General features: G+C 41.1%; 1 long non-coding RNA gene across 1 annotated transcript; it reads left to right on the forward strand.

The window, feature by feature from the left end:
• Positions 1-237: 237 nt before the first annotated feature.
• On the forward strand, positions 238-24215 carry LOC130155588 (uncharacterized). The gene is made up of 4 exons (XR_008824115.1): positions 238-364; positions 716-891; positions 2514-2605; positions 24056-24215. It is a non-coding gene; the product is annotated as an uncharacterized LOC130155588 (long non-coding RNA).
• The last annotated feature ends 1757 nt before the right edge of the window (positions 24216-25972 follow it).

Raw genomic sequence — 25972 nt, forward strand, 5'->3', positions numbered from 1 at the left:
CCTAAAAATCACTTTTATCTCTACAGCACTCCCGCGATTGAACAGCTTACTAGAGTAAAAAGCCCCGTTACAAAGCACACAGATCCTTCATTTCCATAAAACTCTTCCCTCTGTGAAATCCTGGACGCTCACGGGCTGGGCATTGCTGCGCCCATGGAAATGTTTACCTCTAAATTTGACAGGGGAGGAACTGAAGTCTGAAATCCCATCTCTGCACTGGAACTGCCAGGCAGGCACGCGCTGCCAGCACGGACCCCTTGAAACAGCGGCTGTTGGGGGCGGCAGCGCAGCGGGCAGCCTGTCCCCTGGAGAGCTGGCACCGTGCGTACTGCAGAGCAGGAGTTATGGGGAAGAGGCTGCAAAGGTGCGTCATCTACCACACAATTTTTGTTGTGAAAGAGTTGCTGTGAACTTTTTGGGCAGGTGATATTTTTCAGATTTTGTGCCATCTGCCAAGCCTGTCTCCTTGCTTACACAATAATACATATGCTATAGGTGTTGTTATATATGTGTATACATATACACACTCTCAAGAATATAATAATACAGTAAAAACTAACATAATTAATACAGTAATACATGGATTAGTGTTGTAATATATTATTAATAGTAATATATGTTATATATTCTGTTTTCATTTGGTTTTTTTTCTAGTTTAAAGTGTTGGGGGTTTTTTTGTTTGTTTTTGGTGGGGTTTTTTTTTTTTTTTTTTCAGATACAGAATCTCTACACCTATGTTTTGCCAGTCAGGAGGCGAGAGCAATGCATTTACCAGTAAATTTATGGCAGGCTATTTGTGGTGCATGGCACAGGGAGCATCCCTCTCCCCAAGGAATGGCAAAGCCTCTGTGAGACACGAATGCAGACCTGGATGCGCGTGGGCAGATGCAAGTGAGTTTGGGAACGGCTGGTGGCTGCTTGCAACCTTCCTGACATTGCTTTGATTTTACTTTGAAATGCTTTTTTCTTCCTCACAGATGCAATTTGACTTCTTTCTCTGTATTTATCACTTCAATGTGAGAATTAACGTCTCTAGCTCCAAGTGCTTTCTGGATAATCTACAGAGTATTTATATCTGCTCTACAAAACTGTGCTCAGCTAGTACTGAATATGCAAATCTGGTTTCATTGGTGTAATGAAAAGAATTAAATAACACATTTGTATCATTCCACAGGCTTTCGTTAAGAGGCTATTGCACCTTACAATCTGAGGTTATAACTTCTGGTCAAGTTGATCATTAACGGGTCATGTGCGCACATGAGCTGCTGCATCCATAACATTGCTAACTTTCTAAACGAGAAATCAATGTTTTTTACTTCTAAATATTAGACCAAATGCTTTCAACATAATGTGAAAGAACTTTAATGTTTCTGTGCTAGAAGAGCGATCAGTTTGTTTTGCTTTAAAAGCTTTGGACTATCCTGTCACCAAGCTGAACAATATTTATTGCAAAATGTAAAAAGAAGTGGCAAAGCTGAGAAACTGGGAAATTAAGGGAAATGGTTTGCCAGTGAGAAGAGAAAGTGCCTATAGGCATATTTTCACAGTCAAGATATATATCTGTCATTGCTGCGGTATGTTTTGTTAGTCTGTGATTGAGGCCAGTACAAGTCCCTACAGAAATGACCTGTGTTTTTTAGCCTGTATAAATGTTAACAAAGTCTTGCAATCAGTGAAATCTTCAGGAAAATGAAAGGTACATTCAAGTAAGAGAAAAATCCCTCCCCTGGTTTTGCTGCAGTCTAAATAGAGTGCAGAGCTTTGGGGACGAGGAAGAATTATTTCCCCCCTGCTTGCTGCCTCTCTCCTGGGGCTTGTCCTCTCCCTGTTGACATGGGTTTTCATTTCACATAAAAACTAAGAAAAGATTTCAGAAAGAGGCATAATTAATCAGATGTAACAGGAAGGGAAAATACATGACAAGACATATGTTAATGCCCTGGCTTCCCACTGAGAATGAGAGTGATATTTAATCCAAAGTTAAATACCATGTGGCTTTGACCTATTGCTAATGAGCTGATGTTTGGTTGAAGGTTGAAAGGTTTCTTGGGAGAAGTTTTTAACCAAAGTGATCATGTGTGTTTGCTGCTTTGCCGCAGACATGTGCAGTTTGCCTGGGCAGTGGCTGTGGGCTGAGGCCATGTCCCCTCTCCCACCAGCCACCCTGTCTTAGAGCTTAAGCCAAAGGACAGCTTTGCTTGGGCTTCCAGCTTGTTTTGCTTTCTTCAATGCAGCTGCAACCTTAGATCGCGTTTTCAGAGAGTTGCACTGAAGTCCATGTTCAAACATACAAGATATGAGCAAATTTTCTTTCCACTTTCCCTCTGTTATGTTAATGGCACAAACCTACATTTTGCTTGTTTTAAGTTTCGCAGTAGCTCTGCTTTGACTGTTAGATCTGTGAAATTATGGAGTGGCGCTTTTGAAGTCGATGCTCTGTGTTCTCACCAGGGACAGGCACAGGTAAATGTGGCTGCATGTGAAACGCAAGGAATAATTGTAGTCTTTCCCAGGGAGGGTCACTGGCAGCCCCATATGTGCTGTTCTGTACACAAGAGTTTCGAAGAATTGAGGACACCCACGTCTAAAAAGCAGGTGACAAATGGTAAGTATTTGAAGTGACTGTTGAGTAAATATCAAGACACTTCTGAAATGAGCCAGAGCTGGAATGGGACATACCTGGGACCTTGCTGCCACCTAGCACTTCCATTTGGCCATGCCCAAAATGTGCAGGTGCAGCCGTGCATATCACTTAAAAGTGAGTTTTGTAGTGTATTGGAGAAAACCAGCCAGCCTCTACAATAGATGCTATCCATTCCTTAGCTAAGGGCTCGTTTTGTGTATGGACAGAAAGAAAATTTCCTGTTGTGCCTTTCTTGCAAGCACTGAAGCGCATAAGTGAGAGCTGAGGGCTCTCTTGGCGTCTGCGATGGGAGGGCTCTTGCAGTTCTCTGTCCTTCACCTTCCCTGGCAGCCTGAAGTCACTAAGGATTGCTGTGCCGGACGAGGAAGGAGTGGTGTTGGTTTGAGTTACTGGAGTGGCTTTTGTCTCTGCCGTCAGGGGAACGCATATTTTGATGGTACTACTGTGTGGGGGAAAAAAAAGGGAAAAAATAAACAAGCAGAAAAAAATCTATCTTTTTTCCTGTGAGGTCGATATAGGTCAGACATAAGTTTTCTGAAAAAAAAAAAGAAAAAAAAGTATAAAGAAAATGGAAGAAAAGGCATTTTATTATTAAATTTTATGTGTTGTTGCAAGCAATTGAGAATTCATTTAAGAAAGCTCAGGAAAGCCGCTGGTAAACTCCTTAGACACGTAACTCCCCAGCTCTGCTTGGTGTAGTGAGGGTGTTTGGGGGGTGCATGGCCAGCACAGGAGCCTTCCCGAGGCACCAGGTGTGGACAGCATCGTGTGTGCCCCCACGTCCCCCAGCTGCCTGGCTTCTTCTGCCTCGGAGGTTGGGCAGGAGGGTGGTGGTCTGGAGGCAGACGGAAGACGCCAGGAGAAGGTAGTGCCACTGGGCTGTTCCCAGACACGATGAAAGCATCTGCTGAGCAGGCTGGGAAGCTTTCGTGAGGGTGAGAAAGGCTTCATCTGTCCCAGCGCCTGCACTGCTGGGGCCCTGGGGCATGAAGTGCAGCCCTCCAGCTGCTGGAGGAGTTAGTTCAGGTTCCTGCTTCATAACATCTGGAGATTTCAGTTTGTTACCTCCATCTAATCGCTTAGACAAGGGTCCCTTCTGTTCCTCCATTTTCCTCCTTGGGTCTGCTCTGTGGTAGATCATTTCCCACTGGGTTTAGTCTCAGCTCTGGGAGGTCCAGAAGCCTTCCTTGCTGTGTCTCTTCATGGCTCCCAAATACTGCCTGTCACTAAAAAACCTGACGCAAACATTCCAGATCAGTGTGATTTTTCACTCAATATTCCGTGTGCCTGTGATTTCCTCAGCATCCTCTAGGTGCTTCTCTAATTTTTTATTTTCCTTTCCTTTCTATTTCACTGCAGATGCCTGGGGATATAGTGATGATTCAGCCTCCAATTTACCTGATTCATCATGCTAAATCCACTGACAAAATCTGCTTGTTTTAAATCCTATAATACTGTGGAGACAATTTGTTTTCTAGCCAGAATGAATTATGGCTTTTAGGACTTCCTATCATTTTGAAACTGCATCCTCAAGAACATTCCTTTTTTTTTGTTAATTGTGTTTTTTGTTGTTGCTTTTGTTTGTTTGTTCTGTAGGAACTAGGCAGTATTTTCATCTTTTTAGATTTTTTTTCTTTTCTTTTTTCCCCACAGGATTAAGATCTTTAAGTCTCAAAGTCTTTATTTCAGTGAGTAGTGTTCCTATCCCTTCTGAAGCTCCATGTTTTTTTCCCCACAGGCTTTATCATCAATCAAATTCTTTTCAATGTCAGTTGTGTTCCTTCCTGTATTATTATTATTTTTCCCTTTTTAGATGCCATAAACTGAACTTGCGTTGTTGATGGAAATGACAAACTGCATCATGAGATAGAGCCTTGCTAGGCTGATATTTTCACATGAAACAGGCTGGTTATGTTTTGGGGAGATTGGCGGGAGAGAGTCAGCATTTTGGGACTAAAGTGCATTGGCTCTGGATAGTCTGGGATGGAACTATCAGGGAAATATTTAATTTCTTGGCGCTCAAGAGCCGGCTCTAGAACTGGCTGTAGACTGCTGTGGGTATTGAATTAGTAGGAACAGAGCCAGGACTGGAACAACCTCCTCGACATCACCACTTACTGTAATTCGAGAAATGGTGGGGTTTTTGCTTTTTGTGTGTCTGTGGTGATGTCAGCTCCTTCTCATGAGCACACAGCCCTGGGCCGGGCTGAACAGACTGTGGCTCCCGAGGGACTTGCCGGGCAACAGCACAAACACTCCATGATATGAAAGCCCAACAGACCGAGCTCTCCTGGCAGTAGAAAAGGCTTTTCCTTTTTCCCTAGTCCAGATCCACTCCTGGATTACAGCAGCTGTGGCTGTAACAATTTGCTTTTAAGGGAAATTATGAATGTGTGCTGCGAAACTGCCTGTCTTGAACCCTTACTTGCACAACACTCTGAGAAATCATTGCTTGAGAGATAAGATATGTACATAACTCACTGAAACTGCTTATCAAAATGGTTTTAGAGCTAAAAGTACAAGGAAACTCAAAAAGTGAAACTATAAGCCCTTTTCACTTTTGTTCTCTTTACTAACACAGGGAGTTCAGAATGTGATTGCAGGGGACTGGACTAAGTTCAAAGGCTGTATGCCTTAAGTATTTAAAAAAATTCTTAAGCAAAAGCCCTGCCCCTCATGCAATGAGAGATACCGTTCGGCAGTTGCAAATTTATGGGCAATTTTAATACGATACTCTCCACTGCCTTACGGCAATTTTCATTTTGCAGTAGTGATGGCTTGCTCATTAGCCATGATTCTTCCTAGTGCTTTGCTGACCTCGACACCTTAGAAAATTACTTCAGTAATAATTGTTAATTTAGGTAGCAGAAAGTCAGGAAGTAACTGTGTGTCCTGGCATTGATAGGGCAAAAGGCAGGAGGTGCAGATCACCGAAAGGTGTGGGTGATGTCTCCTTGCTGACCATCTTCCCGCTGCAGAGCTTGACACTGTCACAGTTCAGTAGATGGGGATTAATGAGTCTCTTCGGAAGAGAGCTTGTCATTGCTTTACACAGCAGTTCTCACTATGGTGGTCGTTCCTTTCACCTTTGGGGAAATGTTTGGGGGTGATGCTGTGAGATTTTGCTTTCCTAATGCTTTTGGCATGCTGTTTGCTTAATAGCAGTTGGTCATTAGATTTGCCATTTTTCTTTGGGGTCTGTGATCTGTTTTCCCCTGTGAGCATGGATGGATGTCTTCCTGCCCAGTCTATGTGGTCCTGCACCTGGGCTTACCCACAAGCACCATCACTTTACACCAAAGGTGGCAGTGGAAGGAGAAACAGACAGCCAAAGTGGTTTGTTAAAGGCCTGCAGAAGGGATATGTGGCAGAGGAAAAAAACCTCAGTGCTTGTATCTTAATTCTCGGAGCAGCATCATTTTTGTTCTGGTTTCTTTTCAGTCTTTTGAAATCAGAAGTTATCCATGGGAATTTTGTGAAGTTAAGGTTAGATGAGTGTGTTGGTTTCTACAAACCCTGCAAGGCATGGCTGGTCTGGAAGTATCTGCAAGGTGGACTTAGGTCAGGTGGTAGCTCTGGTGGAGAGGAGGGGGAGAAAGAGGATGACAACATGTCCCATAGAAGACAACAAGTCCCACAGAAGCATCAGCTTGCTGGAAGAGTTTTTCCATGTAGCTGTTGCTTAGGTGCCAAAACTTGAGCATGCTCAAAACTCGAAACAGAACCTCTGATGAGATACATGGGAAGAAATGCTGAGGAAGGACCGAAAGAGTTTTCATGACTGTGCCTAACAAGTTCTGGGACATTAGGATTTTTCAAAAAATACATGTAAAGAAAAACCTGGTCTAGATGAAACCTGGGGCTTTAAGATGTACTTGTGCACACAAACACGTGCATGTGTGCACACACCCCAGTGATTCCTGATAAGGGTTTCTTCGTGCAGTGCCTGCTGTAAAGGGCGGGTCTCAGAGAGACACAAATAAAGCAGAAAATGCAGCAGCTGCAAAACTGAACAAGTGAAATGTTGCAATATGAGGTCTGAGGTGTCTGTATGGCATGTATTCTGTTTTATTTCATTTTCCCACAATTACAAAAGCGATGACATATGTGGGAGCGTCATACTCCTGAAAGTCAGTCCCTATGACACTTACCAAATTTTCATATGACTGAGTGGAGTGTAGCTGCGTTGTGGTCGTGAGTCTGTAACAGGAGAAAATTTCAGTGTTCACACAGAAAAGATGACCCATTCAGGAGCTTGCTATTATTTTGAAGTATTGTCCCACAGCAGAGCAAGATAATACACTAATTTCTTGTTTCACAGAATAGTTCTGCAGAGGTAATCTTTGCCCTATTGAAGAGAGGTTTCAAATGTGCCCTCCAGGTCTAGATTTCATCTTGATCCTAAAGGAGCATTTTACCTGATGAGTTATGACTTACAGGACAAGCACCTTTCTCAGGATTGAACATGTCATTGATTCACTCGACAGGACTGGTAACACGGTGCTGCTTCTCTTTGAAATTTGAGAAAACTAACACATGTCAGATGTCTCCCAGGTTGCTTCTATCAAATTATATCTAAAAACATTCTAAGAGCAGAATTTTCCCTGGTTACCTACTCGAAAGTTTGAGGAGAAAGGTAGGAGGAGGAGCAAGTGGTGCAGAGAATGCCATGAACCTGCCCAGGCTGGTGGTGTCAGGTATGAATTATTAGACTTGCTCTCTTCTTTAAAAATTCTTTTTTCTTACTAGCGTGTTGTGAGGTTTACCTTGATAAAAAAGCATACTATTTTGAAAGTAATTTTTTCTCCAACTGAAATGGCACACAAGTTTTAGTTGGAACTGGCTCAAACGTCAGTCAAGAGCTCTCCTGATAAAAGCTGTTCTTAATATAATAGCTTAATAAACACTGGTGGCTAAAAAGTTCTCTCCAGCAAGAAAAAGACATGGGAAAACAGAAGTGTGCGATGGCCCTTTGCCCAGTGCTGACTCCAAGCGCAGATTGCCTCCTGTGTTGCTGATGTTATTTCAGCCAACTTCAGTGTTTTCCTGGAGGTTGAACATATACTTTAAACCTGGTTTATTTATCACAACCAAAAGGCGTTATTACAGCAAATTAGTCTCTTGTTCTGATGCTGTGAAGATGGCTTTTAGCAGGACTGACATCTTGGTGACTATTGAGAAACCTCTGTGCAACATTTTACCAAACAACATGAATACTTGGATTATTTTTATAATTTTTTTTAAAATGCGTGCCTGTTCCGCAACATGTGAAATAGCAAAGGGACAGAGCTGTAGCGAACTGTTTTCTGCTGCAATAGGGATGCCTCTTACGCAGTCACCCTTCCAGCTTCTGCAACACGCAGTCTCTTTTTGCACTTGCCTTCTTGATTTTTTTTGCTCGTAGCTGTGAGAGGAGAATATTTTTGAAAGAAACTGAGACAGAATATGGATGGGATGCAAGTGCAGTACAAGAAAGCAGAGCTAAGGAAAAGTGAAAGCACAGAAGGTGGAAAAGAGAGAAAAAATCAACAGAAAACAAGAAATACAGCCATGCACAGCCATAGGGAAATTACGTAAATAACATGTATGTATGTATCTGTGTGTGTGTTTATATGTATGTATATCTATCTATCTATAGACAATCTTATAACAAATGAAAGAGGCAAAAGGTAACTTAAACAGACCATATTGCAGTTGGGAAACGAAAGGGAGATGAAGAAGAGTGAAGTGGATGCCTGGTGACATTGAAGCGATGGCTTCAGGAGAGTCCTCTAGCGGCAAAGGTTTGATTTGTGCGAATGGTTTTATAATAATATGGTTGTTGCCAGCAGACAAGATGACGATAACTTCTGCATGCTTATATGCAAAATATTTTGTTCTCTAAAAATGTTGAGAACTGTAATTCAGAAGAAACTTAAAGCTGAAAGTCTGGGATGTTTTCCATGAAGACTCCAGCATGCCTGGTTCGAGGCATGTAGGCAAGGAGGCACTTGGAACAGGGCAGGACGAGGATGAAGGAAAAGATTTTTAAATTGAAAAAGTAGGTTGTGGATGATATGATATTTCTGGATGAGAAGGACATGTTCTGTTTTGGGCTTGGTATAACCACGTTTTGACCTGGCCGCTGAAAAGTTGTTCTGTAGTAGGTTTCTTCACCCTGAGGTTGGTCATTGCAGACTCAGCAAGAAATGGCCAGACAATTGGAATGAGCCGTCCCACTGCTGATGGCTTTTCTGCTGAAGTATTAGGCTTTAGTTAATCAAGAACCTGAACAAAGAGCCGAAGAATGGGCTGATGTAAGTCAGCTAGACAGGGGAGGTAGTGACCTGAAGTCATCTCGGTGCGGCATGATAAGGAGGCTTTGAGATTACCTCTTTTGACCAACACGGTTAGCCAGGAGGTGAGAATATATTCTGGTTTAACACCATCCCCAATGTGTTACAGTGAAATGTCTCAAACTAAGCAGAATCACTAAAATGCTTCTTTTTCTGAAGACTTCCAGGTCTGTTTTCACCCATCGCTCTTTCACATTCACTTTCTAACTTGGAGGCAAAATGTGTCTCTGAACCTCTTGCCTTCTAGTCAGCTACGCTTGAATTTTTCCCTTCTTTTGAATACTGCCCTGGCATGCATGTGCCCATGGTTTGAAGAATACAGCAGTCTGCCTTCAACTCTTAGCTCTGCCTCTGTGGGGGCAGTAGATCTTGTAGTTCCAGCTATTTCATGAATCAGTTGACAGTGATTTCTTATAGGCTATCGGTTTTCTTTTGGACTTTATGCTTGAAGATCAAGAGATGGTGATTCTGGAAGTTTATCTTACTTTTGAAACAAGAAAGCCAGCCAGTGCACGTTACCTTGGAAATAATTCTCAAGGGAGAGACCAGAATAATTGTAACCATAAAGAATTGAAGAACAAAGTAATAACGCTTATTAGGTGCTTTTTTAATGTCTTTGTCATAGATTGTACCCTCAAGTTGTACTGCATGTTCTTCCCAGAAGCAGCTTAGCATATTTTCCCATAACACATCCATGCTGTTTTCCTCTGGACGGCTCTGATGTGCCTTTCAGCTTAGGCTCGGAATTAACAGATGAAAATGTGCCGGGGTGTGTTATCTGCCCGTGGTCACATGGGTGACTGGTAGTTTGTTGGGGTTTTTTTTGGTCTTCCATACTAATATAGAAGAGGAAAACTTTGCAGAAGTATGCTTTCTCCTCTCTTTCAGTGGTCAAAAAAGTGAAAGACTTTCCTGATCACATATGAGCAGGGAAAGTTTGTGTATGATGTGTCAGTTTGACAAGGAAAATAGATATATTGCTTCTGCTCAGACATGCATTTATCTGTTTTTCCAACCTAATTGTGTATTACATGCAAGTACTTATTCTGGAAAACATCTCTGAATATCTTTGCTGGATATCAGCTGTTCACTCCTACTCATTTTTTTGTCTTAACTGGATTCTGACCACAGTATAGCTTCATTTTCCACTCTGAAAATTTGTTTTTATGGTGCTTTCTCTTAATGCTCTGTTAAAGAGGCTTGAAAGTCTAAATAAATTGTATTGTCTAATTCTCCCTTATTTCAAAGGCTTCCAGCAAATCTCTTCTCTTCAGAACCTGCATAATTCTCACTATTTAACTCAAGGTTTCAAATGTTTTCCTAAAGTAAAATCGTTTAAGCTCAAATTCCTGAAGCAGCATTAGACTTCTTTTTTTCCTTCTCTTTTCAAGAAAGGGCCATGGTGACTGTGAACCTGCTGCTTAATTTCTGATACTGTGTAAGAAGGGGAAACTTCAGATCTGTCATAGCAACTTCAGATGCATTCTCCATTAATTTATTGCTCTCCCAAGACGGCTTGCACCAAAGGGTTGTGTTTTTTTAAAGGGCAAAGAGTACAGAGGTATGTGACCATTAAGGAACCACTCCTTGTTCTTACACTGTGAAACTTGGGAGGCTGAAGAGTTTCCTAGGGAAGATTCTGGACACACTTGCTATGTCCTATTTTACTTCCCTAATTGGCTAGTGCTGAAAACAAGGTGCTGGCCTAAACCTGCCTCTCAGCTATGTGGTATTGATATTCCATACACAGTGTATGTACGTACCTATACATGTATTAAGCGATTTAATGAGTCAAACACACAGTCAAACAATTTAAAACGTTGTGACAATTAAGACAGCTCCTATGGTGTTGTGATACATGACATCATGTTACTGAGTGCAAAATGCCTCCTCCTCCTTACGTGCTTGTATCCCCAAAGAGTGTTGTTTGCACATCTATTTGTAAAAAATACCCTTTGTCTAGGTACTTCGCAGTACAATTTAACCTGTATTTTGTTTAATGTTGTCTTGTAGTATCATGGTGGTAGTGTAAGATTCCTTTGGATTATATTGGAAAAAGATAGTTTAAACAAAGCTTTGCTACTTTGTTGTTCTCTTCTTTTGAACAATATGAACAGTGCTAGAATATTCTTTATGGCTTGCTATTTTCATTTAAAATAATTACATGACTTTCAGCTCATGTAATTTGGGTGTTTCTTTCTCCAAGGAAGCATTCAATACGAAGGGATGAAGCTTTCAGGATCTTTATAAACAATGTGTCAGGCACAGAGATGATAGAGTTCAGAGCCGTCGCTTCATGGATAACCCTGAAAAACAGGAAAATATCTTAAAAGGCAATGCAATATTGCTGTGGATAGGACTAGCTGAGTGACAGACAGGGCAGTCTGTTTTCAACACTTTCGGCTGCTGCTCCCAGCCAGCATGAATAGCAGCGCCATTGTACATTTAGCAGTGTTACTGTCTGCTAGCATGGCCCTGCTTCTTGCTGTAATTTCCCTCGAATAACTAGTTTATTAGATGCAAGAGGGTGATAATATGGTAACAGAAAACAACAATTTGCCAGTACTGTTTCACAAACTTCATGGGTGTCAACAGGGCAAAACTGTTGCTTCCCATCCTGGCTCCTGGCCCTGTGTCCGGCTACTCCCGGCCACCTCTCCTCTCCCCCCAGCATCTTGATGGTGCTTCCGCAAAGATGAATTGGATGATCCATCTTCAAGGCAGGAGTTCTGATGATTTGTAGAAAAACTATCACCACTGATAGGACAGCCAATCTATCACATCAGGCCGCCTCCTTTATCCTTCATTTCATTCCTCTTTATTGCAAACACTTCCATGCTCACCCTCTTGACTTTTCTCTCCCTCACTCAAATGCTGTCACTCTATAGATTGCCTCAAAAATTGGGGAAATGGAAACTTAACATCATTTAAAGCACAAAAGTGCAGCTTTACCTGCATGGGCAGGCATGCAGATCATGTGCTGTATTTTGCTTGCTTGGTGTCGATGGGCAGTGTGCCCCCCTGCCAGCCCCACAGCTGATCGGAGCATGCAAGCCCTGGGCTGTCCTGCTGTCTAGTGCAGACCTTTTCTTCTGGTCTACAGGTACAGCCCTTGAAGGACAGACAGGCTTGCAAATGGCATGAGGCTGCTGGATAGTCACCGTCTTGATCCTTGACAGGTCCAGGAGAGCCTCGGCAACCCAGAGGACCATGCACGCTGGTCTACCCAAGGTGATACAACAGTCTCTGCTGTCTATCGCAGCTGGTTCCATCACCTGCAAGGCCAAAGATAATTGAGAATTTGTATTCTGGTGCTTCCCGAGGAACCAGACTATCACCTTTTGCACTGAAGGTAACTTGTGATGACTAATTAAAGGATGGTGTAAAATGAGCCATATAAAACAATGAACACCTGCAGCAAATTATGGTATCCTGGTGGGCTTTTAGGAGCATCCCCTGCCCTGAATCCCATTTTGAGAAAACACAAATAGTACTATAGTAAGAAATAAATAATGCATTGACTTAATTCTGTAAAGAATTAATGTTTCCTCTTTAGAGGGAATAGTCACTTGCAAGATTATTTTAATTTGCTAGTCTTCAGAATAGAGGCAATCACTGTCAGTTAAGACCTTTCTATGGGTGTCTAGCTCGATCTCTTCTGGGGGTTTTAAATGAGAAGGCTGACATGCAATTGGAGACCTGGCTGATGGTACATCAGCTGCCAGAAACACATAGCTGACATAATGGGAGTTATTCACAGCTGCTCTGATTTAAACTACTACGGCACCACTTCATTGCTTTGTTATGTAGTCTGCAGACCTTAATCATCTGCTGTGCTAATAGAGTACACCAAATTCAGGGTACAGTATACAGAAATGTATATAAATCGCTTATGTGCTAATTTTGCACCTACCTGATGGGATGTGGTATATAAAGTGATTCTTTGGGCAAAGGGTACTTTTTGAATTTCGATCAAGTTCATATATAAGCATTTTTCACTCTTAGATAACAATTTTGTTATGGCCGGTGTGATTTTTCTTGTGCATAATGTGAAAATCTTGGCTTCTCCATACCTGTTTTGCCTTCTACCATCAATAATAGCCTTTGGCAGAGTTTGTTAAAACTGACAAGTTGTTGGATATAAAACAGATTTGCCTATAGATGAAATATATTTTTGGTCATAACCTTCTCATATAAATCAGGAGCACCACTGCTGGTTTAATTTACAAATTCTAGAACTCATCGGGGAAAAATGAAATAGCCGACTGATGGCAAGTTGCTTGTTCATTTTCTTTTTATTATATAAATGGCATGCAGATAATGAGCGACTGAAACAGCCAACCAACTTCTGATTAATATATTTGATACAGTTGCTCAGAAGGGAAAACATATTTTGAATAATTTGTTGTTGTTTGTAATGAGCAGATGATATGACAGTAGTGATTACCTTAATGAATCAATTAAGTGTAATGCAATTTGAGTTGGATGGTGCCGGTGATGGCCAATTGTGCAGCCACCACTGGGACAGTTACTTAGCAAACCATGTCAGATCTCAGCCAGCCTGTCGTTTGTGCAGCAGAGGTGTTTTTGGGAGGTGGAGAAGACAAGGAAGCAGGTGGTGGAAAAGGAGCACGCTTTGGCAACTGGCGTGTTTCTGAACGTGGTAATTATCTTTGTTGCTTAAGTTGGATGAGATCCGGTCCCTGACCTTCTGGAAAGAGCAGAGATGGATTTGGAGGCACAGAAATTTGTCACCAGATGCTCCTCTCCGAATCTGTTCAGAAAGGAGTAGCGGTAAGAGAGTTTGTCTGCTTGCTGGCTCTTTGCACTGTTAGCCGTAACGAGGTTTTTAATGGAAATAACTCTGTACCTGGAGTGTTTCTGTGTACTTTCTAGTAGTATATGAAAAAAACATTAATACAAATTTTTGTTGGTGTCTTGTGTTGGGGTCCATCAGAGCTGAGATGCCTGTAGTTTGAGCAGTGCACAGCATAGGCTGTGGGATTTCTCTCAGCTGATTCATGTCCAGTAACTCAGGTTGAACTGGAACGTTTCTTGCAAAGAAACACCCAGTATTGTGCTAAGGACCTCTGGCAATAGGGCATCCATGAGAACCTCTGGTAATTTTCTCGAGTCGTTAATTATTCACACCATTACTTCAAGGGTTTCTTTTTTCCTGTGTGATTCTGGCACTTTTCCACTTGTAACCTCTGGAAATTGATATACGTTCATCTCTAGATTGAAGCGCTTGCTATAGCACATTTTCATTATCCTTTTAGGTTCTTAAACTGTGATCAAAGTTCCCCTTTTACCTCCTCTTTGATAAACTAAGTAGTCTGACCTCTGCAGATCTTTCTCTGTGGTTCTGCTTTCTAATCCTTTAATATGTTTTTGTAGATTTTCCCTTAACACTCTCCAGTTTTGAATTATGGAGTACTGCTCGGATAAATCTTTTAAATGGCTGGTTTTTAAGACCTGAGAACTGTCCAGACCCTTTGCTGTTTTCAGCAATAGAAGGTGAAGAGTTGGGCATTCTGTTTTTCTGTTCTGGTCCTGTCATTCATTTGCCGAAGGACTTTCTCTTCACCAAAACTCATGTCTTGTTCATACTTGTACTTCTCAGTACCTCACGCATATGTCGTTCAACCTACAGTTAATTAAAGTTTAGATATTTAAATAGCATTGGGGCCAAAACTCCAATGTTTAGATGAAATCCTTTTGTCTCTTTCTCTCATGAAATTAGTTACACATTTTGCCCTGGATCTGTGGATAGTCTTCACGTACATGAACTGTTTTAAGCTTCTGAAAAGGTGTATTCCAGGCTGAGCTGAGCATCTCCAAAGCACGTTCCAGCTGGTGGGAGATTGGTGTAGCATTCGCATCCCCTCTAAGGTTGCTGTGTAACTTCGCCTAATCATTTTTAATAGTTTGCCATGTATTTTAACTGCTTTATACAAACAGTGCATCCAAGCAATTGTGTATGCAGCTACTTTATAGTCACTGACATGCCTGTGTGCAATCTGTGGATGTTAAGGGATATCTGTCTATGACATCTGGGGCTTTCAGAGCCTGAGGTAGATGTCCAGCAGCTTAGTTAGGAGTGGGTTAATTCTATATTATCTTTTTCTTAGACATTTTGCTGTCATGATCCAAGTTGTTCCTGTGAGGACCTTTGCCTTGTGCAGTTCAGGAAGGCAAAGACAACTGCTGTATGCCAAGTGCAATGCTTGTAGCAGGTTTTTAATTCATCTGAGAGATGAAGGGTGAACCCATTAAAAAAAAAAATCAGTTTGGATGTAGCTTGCTTTAGACTTCTTTATTTCTTGTGGGTGATTGCGGTGACTTCACCCTTCCCCTCAGCAGATCACCATTGTCTCAGATCTAGTGTCCAGTCCCTCCCATTTATTTTTGTTTTGTTTTGTTAAAAGAACGCTACATACACAGAGATGAGATTCTGGAGTACTTTTCAGGTGGGTTGCTTGGTTTGCTGTGAAAAAATTGAACATCTTATGTAAAACTTAATTTGAGAGACTTGACAAACTGTACAGGAAAAAATTCAAGTAATGGATTGCTTGCTAGCTCAGTAAAGTATAAACACTTCTCTTGTTCCTGCTGTTGTATACAGAGGTGTAATATGCTGTGCTAATGCCTGATTTGACGTGTAATGCGCCAGATATTGTGTGCATAAAATGGAGTAATTTAACAGAGCAGTAAGATAGAAGAGGGTAAAGTTTAATAATAAAATGCAGTACATGCCTTTCATGCTTAAATTGGGGGAACTGCAACCATTGCACAGTGGAAAAACTAGAAATGGGTTCAGAAAAAGGGGTAACCATTAAAATGCAAAAATAAAAAAGTACACCCAGGCAAAATAACGTTGCACATGTTTCTTATTCTCACAGTTCTGAGGTATCAGCTAATGGCCATTTTCAAGGAAAGGATACCATCCAGAAAGACTTTAGGTTTGCCAGAAACTGTTTCTAGACAGCTTTTGTGTGAAATTATGCTTCTATTTACATGTATACTTTTATTTGTTTGGCCTCAATCACCGAGTCTCTTCCCTGAAAATGTCAGTTGTGTCTGAACAACTGAGGGTCAGCTTCCATAGTTATGTATGTCTTTAAGAAGAGAATTTTGCTAAAGCATGAATACTTTAAGATTTTTTCATCATAGGAAGCAAAAAACTTGCAGTTTTAGTGGCTGCTATGAGACTGATGAAGAACATTCCTGTTTCAATGCAGAAACTGTCTGTCATGTTTGAATAGAAGTTACTGCAGTGGCTCTCAGGTTCCTAGGTGCTATAGGAACACATACAATAACAGCACACAACTTTTGGCTTGTTTTTCATTAAGTAACTACTGGGAAGCACAGGAGGAGATTTATGGTAGTCAGACTAGATGTACTGTAATGCAGCATTGAATGAGCTTTATTGCAATTATACTTCACTATGTTATTTACTCTTTGACATTCCTACAAGACTGCTGCTCTTAACAAAAAAGAGAAATTTGAATGCCTTACAGCTAATTCCTTCGAATCCTCTAATTTTCTCATTAATGCTTTTGATTTATTTTGCCTCTGACATGAATTTAGTTTTCAGAGTAATTGTGATCGCTGTTACATTCACATGGAAGGTTTAGATTTTCATCTTGTGAATCTGATTACCGGCATCCTAGAGCTGCCATTCTCCCTGTTGAGAGCTCAAGGCAATATTATCTTTCATTAGTGTCACAGTCTTTCTAATTTAAATCTTGCCTTTCTATTGATTTTTGAGTTACATCTGATTTTCCTACTTCCAAAGTCATCTTTCTTGCCTTTATTTCTTTGTAAGTGCAGGAGTAGTCAGTTATTTTTCACTGCCTTCTAATGACTATACTCACTGTATGTATCAGTACTCCTATACTTCCACGGACAACATTTCTAAGTTGGTTATCAGTTGTAACACTTATGATGTAATATGGTCCATTCAGTATAATTTGATAGATATATAGCCCATATTTATAAACAAAACATTTGAATTCTGCACTGGAACTGTAGGAGCCATGTTGGAGTGACACTATCTGTACTGTGTGATATCAAGATATCATGCCATAGCTGGATGTTACTGTGTGGGGTTTTTGAAAGCACGGGTGTTGCTATGAGAACTCTGCGTTGCAGGGGGTGCAATACTGGCTTTGACTGGGGTGGAAGGTTGCTCCACAGTTTCCACTCAAGTGAAAGTTAGTAACTCCATGTTAAATACACCAAGCTTCTGACTTCACAAAAGCTTGCTGATCTTCTGAGAGAGGGATGATATTGTAATGAAAAAGAGATAATTGCCTAATAAATATGTGTGATTGGTAGAAAGTGACAGACATCAGTCATAGGCTGGTAAGTGCTTCACAGGTTTGAAGATGCTTTGGTGACAAAGCTGGACAGACTATAGAATAAGGTTCTATGAGAATGGTTTGGGTTGGAAGGGACCTTCAAGATCATCTAGTTCCAACCCCCCAGCCATGGGCAGGGAGACCACGTGTATCTATGGGTCACAAACAGCAGGGGAGTGCTGTAGTTCAGCCTCCTCCAGTTCCAAAAGCATTACCTTCAGCAGTTATTTTAGTTTTAACAGGGAATTAGGAACTATGAGTCCAGTAATAAAGCAATATCTGCCACCTGAGAAGACCTGTAGCACTTCAATGTTTATTTTCTCTGATAGCTCACTGCAATGTGATTGAACTAAAAAATGGTAATTTCACAAACTCTGTTCCTGAGGTACTTCTCTGCGTTAAGCTACAAATCTTAATTCTGTGTATTAAAATACATACAAGGGAGACTATAAAAAGCAATTTGAGTGTTGGTCAATGCCTGAAGAGCTTTCATCAATGTTCGCAAATTCAAAGCGTGAATGAAATGGGAGCTTTCAGGGCTTTTTCTTGTATAGAAATAATTTCTCATGTGTATTGAAATGTAAGTGTGCATATGGTGCTTTTTACTTTTAATGCACTCTGTTTGCTTTAATTAATTGCATAGTGTTGTATATGAGAGGCATATGGAAAAATTTCAAAAGTACTCCAGAAATAATCAACATTTCAAGCAGATCTCATTTCCATTTCCATGCTTCACCCTCTTTTTTGGACATATATTGTTGCCTTTCAGAATACTGAATGGATGGCTTGATGTGTATGAGAGGCTGAATTTCCAACTGCTGCTAAATTTCTGAGTTAGAGGGTGGTACAATCTGGGACAATGATATTAACAAGTCTCTTTTCTCCCCTCCCTCCCACCTTCTCATAACTTTCTTACTCTTGATTTTCCCAATGCCACTCAGTGAATCACAGGGTGTTTGCCTCAGATTGTCTGCTCAGCAGATGATGGTAGAAACGCTACAAAAAATGAGAAAACCAGCTTGAACACGGGTGGTGAAACTGCTGATAAAAATGCAAAATTATAGATGAAGTAGTAAAACAGATCTTCTGAAGTCGCTGAAGCTGACTTAAGATCTGGGGAATCGCTGTGGGACAATGTAAAGCAGGAGGAAAAGGAGGGAGGGAGGAAGCAGGTTTGGTTCATTTGAAAAGCTTGGTACTTCCCTGGATTTGCTAGCTTCATAGAGCATTTAACAGAAGGTGGAAGGAAACACCACTAGGGGTGGAAGATATCAGAGTTCAACCTAAATATCTGAATAAAGATGACTGCAGTGAGCCCTGAGAAAGGAGGCTTTGGCTATTGCCCAACCCAGGCTTGCCGTTGGCATAAAGTACTTCTGGAGCTCGTCTGGCAGGAGCGCAGTCAGCCCTGCCATGCGATGGCACTGCCCTGCAGTGATGAGCATCCTGGGGCAGCGGGAGCTCCCATCGTGCTGCATCACCAGCACTTTGCTACTCCAGGAGCAGACAGCGCTTGTACTTTAGTTCCTCCTCACAAGCTTATGGCATTCGCTTAGGGAGTTTGTGTGCTGCCGTCACTGCAGTCGCTTGGACATGTGTTTAATTCTGGCAGGTTGGCTCCCATGGCAGTGTCCAGGACATGAACATTGGCTGTACGAGCCACTGGGAAAGATGGGATAATGTCTGGGGCTGTAGTGCTGCGATGTCAGGAGTGTTTGTTAGCTGTTTTTTAAATAACCTTACCCTCCTTGGGTGTGTGGGAGGGCTGAGCTCGAAGCAAAGTTTTGAGTTACACCTTTAGTTAACGTTGAGATGAAGGCTAGCTACAAATGACTGCTTTGCAAAGCTTATCTATTTATGTGTTAGGAGCAAAGACTAGGGTCCAGAGCCATTAGACATCCCTGGAGTAAGCTTGGCAAGAATGTTCAACTACTGAATACTAATACCCAAAGCATAAACAAAGCTGTGCGGAGGAAATTGGAAACAAAATGTTCTGAACTCAGTGCAAGTGCAATGTATTGCAGTTACATTCATGTAGTATTAAGACTGATATGGTAAGAGTACTGCCAGGCAGAAGAGCAGAGCAAGATATTTTTCCAGATAGTAAAGGATGAGAAGTGGTCAAAGTTACTTATTTTGGATATGTTTAAAATAAAGAACATAGTATATTTTTGTTTTCAGGCATCTCAGTTGCATAAGTTAGTGGAATACTGTCCCAGTCTTTGCCCGCTGTAGACATTTTCTGTAAAGAAAAAGGTTTTGTGTCATCAGAAGCATCACTCAAGTGCATTTTTAAAGTACTGTAATTAATCATGGGTGGATATAATTATATGAGTGTTGAAGCAAGCATGAATTATTTTCAAACACAAAAAATGCTTCAAGGCAGGCAGGGAGGGCCAGGGATCCAAGGACTTTTTTTCCCGTTACCTTGCACATCCTCTTAACCCAACACCCCCCTGAAGTTAAGAAGTTAATAACTAGAGGTCAAGCATCTTTACTACAAGAATTCTGGCTGTATGCTGACCATTTTGCAGCAAAGGATTCCCTCTCACACACTGATGCTGAGCAGTGCTTCTGCGTAAGGAACCTGTGTCACGGGTGAGCGAGGCACCGCGCCGCTGCCCTGGCACTGCTACCGTGCTCAGCTCCCTGTCCCTGCTGCCTGGGAGATCTCCGCACCGCAGCCTTGCCTGCGGCTGCTAAAGCATGGCCTGCCTTGCCTGGCTTGCTGAGGGCAACTGGCTTGCAGCCTCCACTCAAGTCTGTGGCTGTGCCTTCTTCCCTGCTCCTTTCTGCTCTAGCTGGCTGCGTTAGAATTAATGCCAGTATGGCACTGAGCTGCTGTTGCCCTGCCTAATTGCAGTGGAGGCATGCATTGAGTTGAATTTCACAGGTCACGTTATCCATAAAATTCCTATTTGCTGCAAGAGAACAATGAGTCAACATTTAACTTCTCCCTAAGAAAAGTGCAATGTGTAACAGACACCAAAGGCAGTTCTGCGTGTGCCTTCCTAAGTGACCAGCTGATAAATCAACAGAATCTAGCTATGCCTAATACAAAAGACGAGTCTTGTGCCATTGAAAGCAAGCATTAAAGGAAAACAAAATTGGGTCAGCCCTAATAATTAAGGTAGAATTTCTTCTACATAAAATTATTTTTCGGATAAAACAGATGTTGAGGATAGTAATTGTCATACACGGTACAGTTTTCCTGTTTATCTACCCATGATGTGAATGCAGGAGTTGTAAATCACCTCTAAATATCTGAAAGTCATGCAAATAGCTTTCAGTCACAGGGAAACAAACTCATTTTATTCCCAGTCAACCATACGTGCAATAAAGAAATGCTTTGCATTTCAGATGAAATACACCTTGGGATGTATAGATAATCCTGGTTAACAGCTGTGGATGCCTATATATAAAACAAAGGTCACAATTTTACAGGCAATACTCCCATTTGAATGCAAGAGTTGGCATTTGTTTTTCAGTATTATAGTGTTTGCAAACAAGTCTGGGAAGCATTTTCACAATGAGACTATATTAAACATATGGGGGTTATATTACAGTATGTACATAAAATTTCAATTTGTAGAGGGCTGTAGTGGTGGAGTACTTGGGAAACTGGGTCTCTGGGAAGGGCGGCAGAGCACTTGGTATTAACTGAAATGTCACTTGATGGCTTTTACTTACAGGAAAGGCTCTTTCTTCTGGGTTTGTCTAGCTTTTTGCAGATGTATGATTCACAAGCGATTGTTCAGGGGACTTAACTACTGTTTAGCTTACACCTGTAATAACATCATAGCATAAGTCTAACACTGAAGAATTAATTTGAAAATATGAAAAGGTTTTTACTGAACAACAACAGTGAGAAGCTTTAACCCCACAGTGACCGGTGCCTGTCCTGTACAGTTTGTCACTAATTTGCAACAGCTTTTTCTTAGATTCCCTCTCCAACGGCGCGGAAACCACATGCATCTTGTCCCACTTGACTGCACTTTGCCTTCAGATAGGCAAAACTTTTTTGCTGTAGCCTGAAGAGTAAACCCTGCAGTATGTCCTGACGCCTGCCCAAGGAAGGTCGTGGCACTGGCGGGCGGGATGCGAAACCAAACCGTCCTGTCCCAGACCATCCTATGGTAAACCTATCATCAGGGTAAAATTATTATGCACCTGATGATCTTAAAGGTCTTTTCCAACCTGAATGATTCTATGATCATACTTTATGCACATTTGTCAGCTGTATTGACAACATTTTCCACCAGTGTCATCATTTCTATGGCCAGTTAGCTTCAAGACTCTTATCAATTATTCTCCAGGACCTCTCAGAAACACAAGACCATTCCTTTTTCTCTCAGCATAGTTGTCTAGTAAGAAGAATCTTCAAATTAATGGAGACAAACAACACACAAAAAAAAGACGGGTTTTTGTTTGTCTGTCCTTGGACTGAGATCATTTGTATCTGGAGTATGTGCAGGAGGTTTCATTAAATGTTAGCTATGCTCATGCAGTTGTACTGAGGGCTGCAGAATGTGCTAGGCATGGCCAGGTCCCCTTGTCAGGCTCTGTTTGCCTAAAAAGCTGCTGAAGTTTGAGCACAGATGCTTCAGGAACAAACTTGGAAAAACTTTTGGACACTCAGGAGCGCTGCCAGAAGCAGAAAGGCTTCTGCTGGCAAGCAGCACAGAGCTAGGGGATGCACAGAGGCAGCCATGGGGGAAGGAGCACATCGATCGTGTTGGAAAAAAAACAATCCAGCAGAACAGAAACTTGTTATTGCTGCCTCGTATTTTCATTGCTTTAAGGAGAGGCAAAAGGTGGTCAAGCAAAATAGTTGAGAATACCCATGGGTAAATTCTCACCCCCCTATTTAGAGAAGCTATTAGGCACCTGTCAGAGCAATTAGTGTGTAATGTAATTTCTATATAATTGCAGAATAATTGCAAATGTGTCAATGTTGGTTTTTTTTTTTGTTAAAGCTAATATAAGTTAATATGCTACTGATGTTTCTTATGTATCTGCAAAACACTTTAATATACAATTAAAATGTATAAACATGCATTAATCCCAGTTAAGTTTCCCATGTCATTAAATAGGAAGGTGAGCATAAAACCTAAGGTTCATTTCAGATGAACAAGTCCGTACTCAGGCAGCATTTTAAGTAAACATGCTTGTGAGCTGCCAGAGCACAGGGGCTGCCTGCCTGTTGCACACCCCACTCATTATGAAATTCAGCACGAGTTAGTTTTAGGCTTCTAAAGTCATGTTTTGCAGCTTAAATAAAGGGGAAATTTTCCACAACTGCATTTGTTATCGAGCAACAGTGTTCCTGATATTTTCAGGCTGCATAAAGCTTATATAAAGGTTGTTTTGTGGTGGTATTCAAAAAATCCATGTATAAAGTGATGGGAAGTCCTTGTTTATTTGCTGGAGGCTGCACTTCTGCCCCTTAGGAGCTGTATCAAAAAGAAACCCTGCTTAGGCAAGGCTGGTACTTTCACTGGTTGATATTATCAGCACCTGTATTGCAGTTACAGCAAGGCAAGCTGAATGGTAGCAAACCATTCTTGATAGTTCCTAAGGAAAAGCTCTGTTTTTTTTGTGGTGGGGAAGAGAGGACAGAGGTAGCAGGATCTTTTGAATAAAGATCAGGCTGATGGGGTTAGGGTGTCTGACTAGTTAAAGACAGTCTGATCATAGCATCCTGCAGAAAGCAAGTGCTTCCTAGCTGAACAGGTTTTAGACAAATTCATCACGGGGGAAAAAGCTGTAAGGAAGTCTCAGAACTCCCAGGGAGGTGTGGATGTGATGGGAAAGGTCTTCAATAGTTGCCCATTACAAAGTTGGAAATTCCCCTTAGTAGATATATTATTAAATAGTTAATCTATTTTTTTTGTTTTGCTTTGTTTGATGGAAAAACCTTTTTACTAATGAAAAAGTAAGTGACCTTCTGTCACTGTGCACCCCTTAGCACACAGCAATGCTGTGTTGCTTTGCAGCCTACAGAATGCCCTCCCTGGCTGGACCCTACAGTTAAGGGAGAAGGAGGATGAGCCAGAGAGAGAAAAAATGTAGATACAGAGTTTGTCTTTTCTTCACCAGCTTAATATGGATGCAGTTACACCTCTGAAAGGTCTGCTTTCGGTATTCATTTCACCTGAATATTGTTAGGGAGTCTACAGAAAAATGCCTTAAATCAGTATTTTCTGCAAGTAATTTCTCATTTGAACAGTAAACTAGAAAAACTTGGCAAAAGGCAAGGCTTCTTCATCTCTGGCAAAGTTAAGCACAAACCTGAAACTAAGTATCTTTCTGATTTTTCCACACTTGCTAGTTCTTTACTCTTTCCTAAGTTTTATAACATTTTAGCTTACCATTGGGTTAAAATTGCACATTTAAAAATGTTTTACTCTTGAGCCCACGGCTAAAACCCTGTTAGATGGGTTATGAGGAACAGAACTAATTAAATGCAACTTGTTTTTTTCAATGCAAAACAAAGTACTTTAGGTATGGGGAAATGGTAGGAACTTTCTGTAGTCCTGGGTATAGAAATCTGCCCGCCTCTTGCCGGACTGGTGGGGTTTGTCCCTGCCTCCCCAGGGAGGGCTGCAAAACCCCCAGTCATACCCTCGTACTTGTGCCATGCTTCGGCATCCACACCTTTGCACCAGGGTTAGGTAATACACAACGTTTCTCACTGAATTTTGTCTTTTCAGGTTTTCACATGAGGAATGTTGGTTTGCCATTAAGGTGTGTATTTGATTTGATTTAAGCAAGAGGTAACTACATTCAAAATCACACTACCAATTGCAGGGCTGTAATCCAGAGAATGGAAGCATTTTCTCTATTGAAGCTCTGAAAAATAAAGTAGCATCGTGGCTGGCTATTTAAGGTAAATAGGCAGATAGTGATCAATGCAAATAATATAAAATCAACAAGAAAACTCTCCCATCCTCCTGTCTCACTCCACGAATCGATGTGGTTTGAAGACCCGAAGTTTTATTGCTATTAACATTATTTTTGGGTTGAGCTAACCTTGGAACAGTTCGAAATCGCCAGAACTGTGCATCTAGACTAAGAAAGCTCTTTTTGTGTCCTGACAATTCTGGAGGTCTGGAAATGGGAGACGATAAATGAGTACATTTGTAAGGTTTGTTAGGACTATTTTTGTTCATTTTATTTTTAACACACTCACTGCAGCAGCTTGCATTGTCTATATTTTACCTTCAACTTCTGCCATCATCCTGGCATCCATTAGGAAAGAGCAAAACTGATCACTTAGTGAGTGTAAAAAATCTTTACCTCTTGTCTCCTCAGCATTATTGCAAGCCATCAGGAAGTCTGAGTTTCTATGCATTTTGAGGAAGGCAGTGATCATCTTTTGCTTTCCTGCACCTTCCTCCTCCTCTCCGCTGAAGGAGCCTGTACTGACCCCGGCACGCTGGGTCCTGGGGGGCTGCTACATGGGCAATGCAGAAATTATGGTTTTGTCTGAAAAACTGCGTGGTTGTGTCAAAGCCACGTGGAGCTGCTGTAAGGTGTCAGAAAATAAGTTTCAGGAAAAAGCTTCCATGAGGAGCGGCAGCCTTTGTTGGAGGCTTGGTCAGCATGAAAAAAGCTGAGAAGTTTCTTTTGAGAAAGAAAGGTCTTTGAGAAGTGCGTTGCTGGAGTTGGTACCTTTATATTCTGCTCCTCGGGTGAAGTGATTCATTATTCATCCCTGAAGCTGTCCTGTGGTCAGCACTCCAAATGTCAACTGCTCTCCTGCCTGTTTCCGGGAGAAATGCATGCATTTCTTCATTTGGACTCCAAATAAAGCCATCAAATTCACTTGATTCAGTGGTAAAGTAGAAATTTCAGATTTTGGTAGTGTATTGCTCTGCAGGCAAGAAATTATTTTGCAATGTATTTTTATATAACAAAGTAATTGAATACTTAATATTTACAATATTTTTTGCATTTGCTTTCTACAAGTATTTAAATATTTGAACATAAAATATGTTCTTTCACAATGTTAATAAAATCTAAGGACCTAATACTCACATTCATTACAAAAGGCACTAAATCATCTTTGGTGAGTTTATTTTTGCTTCCAATCTAAATACAGATTTATGAGCATTCCTGTTACGTGATTTATTTACCTTTTTTCCTTTTTTTTCCCCCAAGAAGACTATCTCCCTCTTCCTAAACATACAGTATATATAAAAAGGGATTAAAGTAGTGAGGAATTATTAAAAAAAAATAAAATAAAATCGGGTCACTGTTTCTTCCACTGGGCACCTCAGGTAAAAAAGTTTAAGCTGATCTTTTGATGGGATTTTTGTCTAGAAGGATATGGTGGATTGTGGAATAAGAAGAAATACTTGGCAGAGTCAAGTAGAGTATGAATACATATGTGACTTTCTGCACTGTAGATAGATAAACAAAAATGATGCCTATCTTCCAGAAGGCATACAAAAATGGCAAAGCATGCCTTTTATTTGCCATGCCTCCATATAGTGTGTTGCTGCTTTTACTGCTTGGTTATTGACTTCATATCACCTTTCAAGCAGTCTTGTATTTGCAGCAGTAAAACACTTTCCATTAGCAAACATTTGTATTTAACAAATCGTATTTTATGGAAGGAGAAGCCT

Source organism: Falco biarmicus, chromosome 9, assembly GCF_023638135.1.
Source record: "Falco biarmicus isolate bFalBia1 chromosome 9, bFalBia1.pri, whole genome shotgun sequence".
In the NCBI taxonomy this organism is placed as follows: Eukaryota; Metazoa; Chordata; class Aves; order Falconiformes; family Falconidae; genus Falco; species Falco biarmicus.